The sequence below is a fragment of the Thalia democratica genome, chromosome 1 (genome assembly GCF_965202585.1).
Source record: "Thalia democratica chromosome 1, ktThaDemo2.hap1.1, whole genome shotgun sequence".
Taxonomy (NCBI): Eukaryota; Metazoa; Chordata; class Thaliacea; order Salpida; family Salpidae; genus Thalia; species Thalia democratica.
This window is the reverse complement of record NC_139165.1, coordinates 92,391,458-92,400,229: the sequence shown is the minus strand read 5'-3', so window position 1 is coordinate 92,400,229 and position 8,772 is coordinate 92,391,458.

The following is an 8,772-nucleotide window of genomic DNA, read 5'->3' as shown; positions in this document are numbered from 1 at the left end:
TTACGAATCTTTTTAGCTAAAAAAGAGCTGTAGATAAAAACTTTAACATTTTTCATGTAACTGTGGACAAATAAATATTTAGTACCAATCCAATAGTTAGCTTTAGAATAAATTTTACTTGTTGGATAAAAGTAAATAAACACTGTTTTACATGTAAAATTATAAATCGTTAGTCATTGTATTATACACCTTTTTTTAGTAAAATATCTATGTGAATTTGACTAGTTAAACTAAATGCAAATTTTGTTATCAAAATAAGATTAACATTAAGAAATAATTTTAAATAGATGTAAACAAAAAGTTAAGCACATTGTAAGAACTATTTACTAAAAAATATTTTTTGGATGTTTTTAAAAGAATATTTTTTTATCAATAAAACGTAATAAACTAATCAGAAATGGTTACCATTTTGTCGTTTAAATGTTAGAGTAGTAGTATAGTAGTAAAATAAGTATAATATATAAGTATAATATAAAAATTAAAAAAAATAAGATATCAAGATAAGTAAACTAAAAAGTAAACTAGTTTTCAACATACTTTTACATTTTCGACATGCAAAGTATAACCAGTCTAATTTAAAAGTGAAAAGAATTACCTATTGTCTTCTAAAAATTTAGAAATAAATTTTCAAATACCTTTTACTGCTTCTTTGCTAAGTTCTACTTGTAGAAGAAATAGGAAAAGTCCTAACCTATTTAACATTTTTATGTTAAACAATATAATTCTATATGAAGTAAAAACACTTTTATATAACTTAATTGTGCTGTAATGGTTTTTTTAGTATTTTTGAAATAATAAATTACTACCACTTAAGGACTATTCAGGTTTATAAATAATAATAATTATTATTATTATAAAAGGGTATAAAGAAAAACGACAACTAAAAGTTCTAATATGCTAGTTTATTAATTAAAGTGCTTTCTTTAACATTAAAAACAAAACGATTTTCTTTGCTTTAAAAATAACTTTTTTACAAAAACAATAATTAATACAGTTTTTTATTACAACAGATCAATTACACTTAAGATGTTAAAATATAACTTAAGTTTCTGTATTTCAATAAACACTAAAATACTTATCACGAGCACATTATCAAGAAAAGTGTTTAATACTAAATATCCATTTTATTAAACCTGTGTTTACATTTAAACTTTATAAAAATATGTGTATTTAACTTGTTCATATATTAGTAAAACTTCAAGTGGTATAATCTCTGTTTGTTTTATTGCTGCTAGTGCACAAAAAATAAACCAGCTCGAGTGTTTTTAAAAATAACTTTATACTTTATACATTATTAAAAAGTTGTTTTTTAATCACGCCTACCAGACAACGTTCAATAGAATACAGTGCATGCATCTTTATGAACTTGAAATATGTGCGCAGATTTTTTTTTTGAATCAGATTTTTAAAGCAGTATAAAAGCAGATCATAGCTGTGCAAGATCGTAGAAAATCGGTGACTCAGAATTTTATAATGATACATATATATATATACACAGCAATAAATTTGTTGTTAAATAATTAAAGTCGTATAAAAAGTTTGTTTTTAAAGGGAAGAAATTCTTTAAAAACAAATTTATTTAAAATGAATTTTGAAATAAACTGTAATAACTTACTTGGCTGAATAGTAACAAGAATAAATTTAAACTTTTGACTTCTAAACAAATTTACTTAAAAATAACAGCAAGTTAATTTTAAACAAACTAAGAATACTAACATCACGATTTTGAAGCAATCCATCTTCAGCTTAGTTTTCAAAACCTGTAAAGTTTTTCACTTGTTATATTATTATTTTCAATGATTGATTTAAATTTGAAATAAACTATTCACTAAACTTTCTAACCGTATCTAAAACGATTTTGACAGTCTTAGTTTTAAGTCAGAATTTGTAGCAAGAAAAACTAAAAAAGCCAATTTGTTTATTGCTATACGTACCTAGTTAGTTATTGTACGTGTCTATAGAAATACATTGTATACTAATACAAATACACTGTATTAAGCTCATTTTAGTTCTCCAAACTTTAAAGCTTGTTTACTATGTACAAACTTTGTTTAAGCTTTGTTTTACTTTAAAAATACAACTTGTTTATAGAATTTTTTTCCGATCACAGTTGATGATTATTATTTATTTTTGTTGTTTAAACTCAAGTTTGCCAACACTTATTGATAAAATAATCTTACTTAAAACTAAACGTAGCAAAGTTTTAGTATTTAGGATGATGTTATTTAAGTTTAAAATTAATTTTATGTTTAAAACTGATAAGCTTGAAAGTTAAGCCTAAAAGCTCTGTGAACAATATTGCTTGAGTTGATTTATATAAAAAATGTTAATTTTTCACTTATTCAAAGTACTAATTTTGTAAACATGTAGATAAAAGAAACTTTTATTTGTGGTTATGTAATAATTTTTAGATGCTGGTAACGAAGTATTTCAAAATTGATATCAAAATGTTAATTTTCTTAAAACTTGCAATTATTTACAATTACTACTGAGCTACAAAAAATAGTTTTTGTTTTCTTAAAGAATGTAAAGTCACAATATATTAAAAACAGAAACTAAAATGAATGCAACAAAAACTTGTCTTTTAGCAGAAGCTTTTTGTTCAAAACAAAAGTTTTGAATTAAAAACTTTTTATAAAAGAATGTATTTTCTAGGTTTGTTAAGACCATGACCTGTAAACGGTCTATTAGAACGCGGACCGGGACGTTCACTCTTTACGACGAACATGTGGAACTCTGCGAGGCGAAACTGAGATGCATGCAAAGAGGGGAGATCCTCGCTCCCTTTTCAAATAGGAGGGACGCGAACAAGATCATCAAGCTTTTCAAGTCCAACTCGGGGGTGGAAAACTGTCTGTTTTAAACCAACGTCATAGTCACTTACTTTGTCGGCTTGGACATAACCTACACTTAAGATAAGAAGGAAATGGTGTTTTCGAATGGAGTGCAATGGGATGATGAACTGCACTCGAAATATTTCACCGACTACCTTACCAATCCCTCGGATTGTCCGATAGCTGTTTTGCAGCCTTTCGTGCAGGATGAACCCTTTGCAACGTCGACTCAAAGTAGAGATTGCAAGTACAGGCAAAAAAACTGGTACATTTGCTTGAAGCCGAGAAGAAACAAAAATGCAAAAAATTTGATCGGAAGTAAGATAACTGCTGATAATTTGATTGGAAGCAACAAAACTGCTGATAATTTGATCGGAAGCAACACAACAGCTGTAAGTTTGATCGGAAGCAACACAACAGCTGAAAATATTGTCGGGTCGAATGTAAATACTGGTAGTGAAGTGCCCTTACCATCCGTATTTTTCATTGCGTTTTTAACTTTTTTTGTTGGTCTTCTTGCTGGAGCGAAAATGAAAAACAGAAAGTGTTTGAACGAGAAAGAAAATGGGATTTCAGTATGAAGACTTTAAAATATTTAGAAAAGAAAAATGTTGATATAAAATCCATTTGAAACTTTTAAGTATCTTATGCATTTTTTCTGTTTTCACCTATTAATGCCTATTGTACTTCTTATTTTTTTGTTTCATAGTTATTTTCTTTTTTAGAACATCATGAAGCCTACCTAGTTGTATATTAAAATTTGTTGGACCAAACATTTTGGGCGTTTTTTTGTCGTTCAATAAACTATATATATATTGAGAAGAGTAACAACAAATACGTGTAATTGTATTACTACGATAAGCTTAAATAACAGCTTTACAAGTGTTTACCAGTAAAACTTTTTGTAGTTCTTTTTACCCATGACTAAATACTTCGGAATGATCAAAACAAAATAATGTTTATTACTAGTTTAGTGTTCTTTAAATTATTAAACAACATAAATTTATAGTAAAGAAAATCACAGCTAAATAAATGAAGCAAATTAAAATTATAGTGAAGTTATAAAATAATTTTCAATGAACACAATCCAAACTAAACTTGTATCCAAACCAGAATTTTGTTTTTCAACATGTTATACATTAATATATAGGAGTTCTTATTATTAGTTTAGCGGTTGTAAACAATCCCAAAAAAATTTCATTAGTACTTGTCTAAAACTTAATTAAAATCATTTAAACAGAGCATGGATAATTTTAAAAATACATAAAGTATAGTATAGCTTACGTTTTTTGCATTTAAAAGTTTTTGATAATAAATAAGCTCATAAAGTATGTAGTTGTATTAATTAGGAATATAAGTAAAAACTCATAAATTATATTATTTGGCAAAACCAAATCATTACTTATTTTGACCATAGTATATAGCTAGTAAAAGTATTGTGAAACTTTTTAACTTTAAGTAGTACTTAAAATTCGGTAACATCAGCAAATTATTCTCAATAAATTTTAGTTAATTTGAAGTTAACTATATATAGTTTTGTCATTGTTTAAGTTCTGATATGAGATTAAAATAACAAAGCAGATTAATACTTATAATTACTTAGATAACAACTTAACTAGTATAGACTATTTATACTTTCAAACAACTATTCTAAGATCCATGAAAGCTTTTTTGAAGGTTTTGATAATATAAAAGTCTTTGCTTGCCTGTTTTTAGTTTTATTTAAATTTATTACATAAACTTTTAATTAACATTTTCTACATTAGTAGCTAAAACAAATAACCTCTACTTTTATAAAAGTTAGGCTATGACCATCTGAATTAATTCATAATCTAACAATATGTTTAAGCTAAAAAATTACCTTATTGAAAAACATAGTAGAAACAGCTAACATATCAGGCTTTAAAATACTAATGCAGTCACAACTAAAAAAATTACTTTTAACACATCTATATAATGATTAGACATGTCAGCTTCAAGTTTACTAAACAACAAATTTTGAACAAAGACAACTTGTCGTGAGAAAACATAAGCATTCAGATTAAGGTAAAAATAAATTATTAATATTGATTGATTTAGCACAATTCTATTGTAATACAATAACTTTTACCGTGAAAGTTTGTTTTTTAACCAGTTTGTAGATAATCTGGTTACTGCTATACTGTCCAATAATAAAGCAATACCTTATATGTGTACACTAAATTGTAAAAACACTTATTTACATTTTTCTGCCAAGTTAGGAATTAGAACAAGTATAATAAGCTTAAACAGAAACCATAATCTTATTTAAATTCAAAGAGGTTTAGCTAAATAATATACAATAAATATAAATAGCAAAGTGAAAAAAGTACCTTGGTGATCTGACTCTATTATGTTGATTATTAAGCTTATTTACATGTAAAACTAGTTGAAACAGTGTTTCTTTATATGTCTACACCATTATATACACTTAAAAACTTTTATAGCTAAAGTCTAAAGTTTGAAGACAATAAAAACTCTATTCTAAATCGATAATATTTTATAATTCTAAGGACGTTGTCGGTTAATTAAAATAAGAACAAAATAAAAATATCTTAAAATTGTTATACAAAAATATTTTTTTAAATGTATTCATATTACAATAAAACTTTTGTTAATGCAACACTCAGTTTAGAATGATTTAAAACAATTTTGGTTCTTAAACAAACTTTTTTTTTTGCATTTTAAAATATTTTTGCACATGTTTGTTTTTTTATAGAAAAAGATTTGTTAGGTAAACTTAAATAATTACTTTATATAAGAACCTAAAAACATCTGTATTTTGTAAAACTTTATAGCTATTTTACCAAGAATATGCCAAAGTTTAAAATCAATTTACAAACCCTAAGCTTTTGTTCATTTTACTTATTTTAAAGTTATTAAGTTAATAAAGACTGACAGTTGCTAACAAAAATAATTACTAACCAAACAGTGAAGTTAAGTCTTCTTTCCTTGTAAACTTGCTATAGTTTTATCAAACAATAAACTTTACTCAACTCCAAACAATAAACTTTTCTTAACTCCAAACAATAAACTCTTCTTAACTCTAAACAGTAAACTCTACTTAACTCCAAATAGTAAACTCTATTCAACACCAAACAAACTAAGTGGTACATTGTACAGGTATTTTTATTCAAAGCTAAGCTTAATACGTCATAATTAAACAAAAAATGCAATTTATCTTTTATTTCATTGTCATGTAAATAAAACATTTGAGAATTTCCTTTGCTTTGCTGTAGTGCTAGATTTTTGTTCTATGTCTTTATACATGTACCCTTTATGTAATTATCTGATTTTATATATTCTTTAACTCAAATAATTGTAAATTATAGTTTAAATACTGCTAATCAGTCGAGTAAATGCAAGCTACTAGAGTATTAGATACAATTAGTAGTAAAAAAGTTATAAGAAAAAGTTGACCAGAACACTTAATAGCTTGAAAACTTTCCTTGTTTAACTACAAAGAAATAGTTTTGAAAGGTTTAAGACAATTAAAAACCATCAAGTTTACAAATTAGTTGTAATTTATACAGACCAGAAACTATAGCTAAAACTTGACTATCACAACAACTACAAAAAGGTATTGTTTAAGCAAGAACTTAGATTTTGAGAATCTTTTTCTTTAGTAAGTTTATAAATGAGGAGTAAACCAATAAATACAGTGTAAGTAAAAAAGAATTCTCACATAACTGTTATTTATTTTAAACCATTTAAGTTTCAATTGGTTTCTAATGGAAGTAAATTTAAATATCTAGTATAAAATTTTTGAGCTATTACGGTTATAAAATTTTTCGCTTTAAGATTTAGTAATAAATATGAAACAAAGGCTATTAAAACAATGTTTTAGTATATAACTTAAAAAGAAAAAATTAAAATTTACCAATTACATTTTTACGCGAATTGTTTCATAAATCATAGTGATCAAATAGTTTACTCTAACAATATTGTTGCTTTTATATACAAATTTTCAAAATGTCATTTTATAGTTAAACTCACCAAATACTGATTATTTTTAATCTTTTAAAGTTTATATAAAACATTGAAAAAAGATTATAATGTTTTACACTAGAACTTTTTCTTACTTTGTATTTAATACAATCTCTAGAAATTTATTCAATTAATGTTATTTCAGTTTATAGTATTATACCTTTTTAATGATGAAATTACTAATGTTGTTAAACTTCGTTGTAAATTTTTAAAAAGTGAAAAAATAGTATTTTACTAAAGACATATTTACGGTTTTTTTTTACAGAGTTAATAAAAAATTAAGGTATAATACTCCACACCTTATGTTTTTAATCAACCTTGAAATAGTAGAGGGTAACTGACGACCAAACAACATTAATCTCTGGACCACGATGTACTTTTAATCTTAAAACTGATACTTGGCAAATCCTGCCCTTAAAACGAGTTTCGGGTATATCTTATCCAGTGACTATAAAGTTTTCAATTTCTACCTTTAATCATCCAAAAACATTGAAAAACAACAGAAAAAACTAAGTATGAACGAGTTAAAAAAATTAAGATGAAAGTAAACGACTGTAATAAATTGATTCTAAGTTTTTTAGATTTTTGAAGACAAATTTAGTTTAAAAATTATATTTAAAGCTTTTATTACTAGTTTTTTTTTGAAAAAAACTAGAAAAACTATTTTTTTCCTGTTTTTATTTTTTTAATGTTAGTAAATATCTTTACGAAAAAAAAAATTATATTAACTACTTAATAAATTTATACAAAGTTTGAATACACTTCAAAGTTTGACAAGAAGTGGAACTTTTACTCTCTTTACCATAATATCACAAAAAAACATGCCATGTATAATATGTCCTATAGTTCTAATCTTAAAATCTAAACTTAAACCTTTTATTCCTTTCTTTTACCAAAGCTTGCAAAAATGAACTTTATAATGTACATAACATATATTTTGTAGTAAACAAAAAGAAAACTTCTAATACAAACCGGTTTTAGTTACAATTTTTTTTAACTTTAAAAAGTTTTCATTTACCTTTTATAGTTTAATATTTAGTTCAAGCTATAGTTAACTTTTAAAGCTAGTTATGTTTTTAACTGTCTAGTGCGCATAGAAATGTATATTCATTTATTCCATGAAAACCTGAGAGTCACTGTTCGAATTCAGTGGTTTCCAACCTTTCCAAAGGCTGTTAACTGTAAATTATTGAAAAAATATTTTGTGCATTATATATATATAATATATATCACTATAAAACAACATTATTTTGTAAGGGTTTAATTAGCTAAAAGTACTAATCACCTGATAAAACCTTTTTAATGTTAAGATTAGCTTTTTCAAATGTTGAAATAAAAAACAAGTGAAACTTAAAAAACACTTTCCTAAATTTATACTAAAACACTACCATACTAAATTTTCTGTGCACGAAATGAAGATCACTGCTTAAATTATTAAATCTGAAACATAGCTTTTGTATCTTTGTCATTTTCCTTCTTTTTTTTATCTTACTAGCTTCTAATTTAAGGGTAGAAAACTGTACTATTTGGCGGGCTGGAAATAACAAAAACTACATAAAAGAAAAAGTTTAATAAAATAATCATTGATAAGCACTGCAGTGTACTATAAGTTAAAAGTAGATTTTAAAATTGTAGTGACAATTAGACTGGATATTGTTATTATAAGTTGTTGCAAAATAAATTTCGACGTTTTAACAACCCCTACTTTAAGTTATAGATCCCTAGTCTTTTCAATAAGACATCAAATGCATAACTGACACATAGAAAATTCTGATTAAATCTTAAGAAGTATCAAAATTTGTTTAAGATTTTTAGATAAAAGTTAATTTGTGTTACTTAGACAGTTGTTTTAACTAAAATTTTTATTCCGCTCAATTACAAAACAAAATAAGCGATAAACAGTTTTATATAAATTTAAGTTAAAATGAGAATA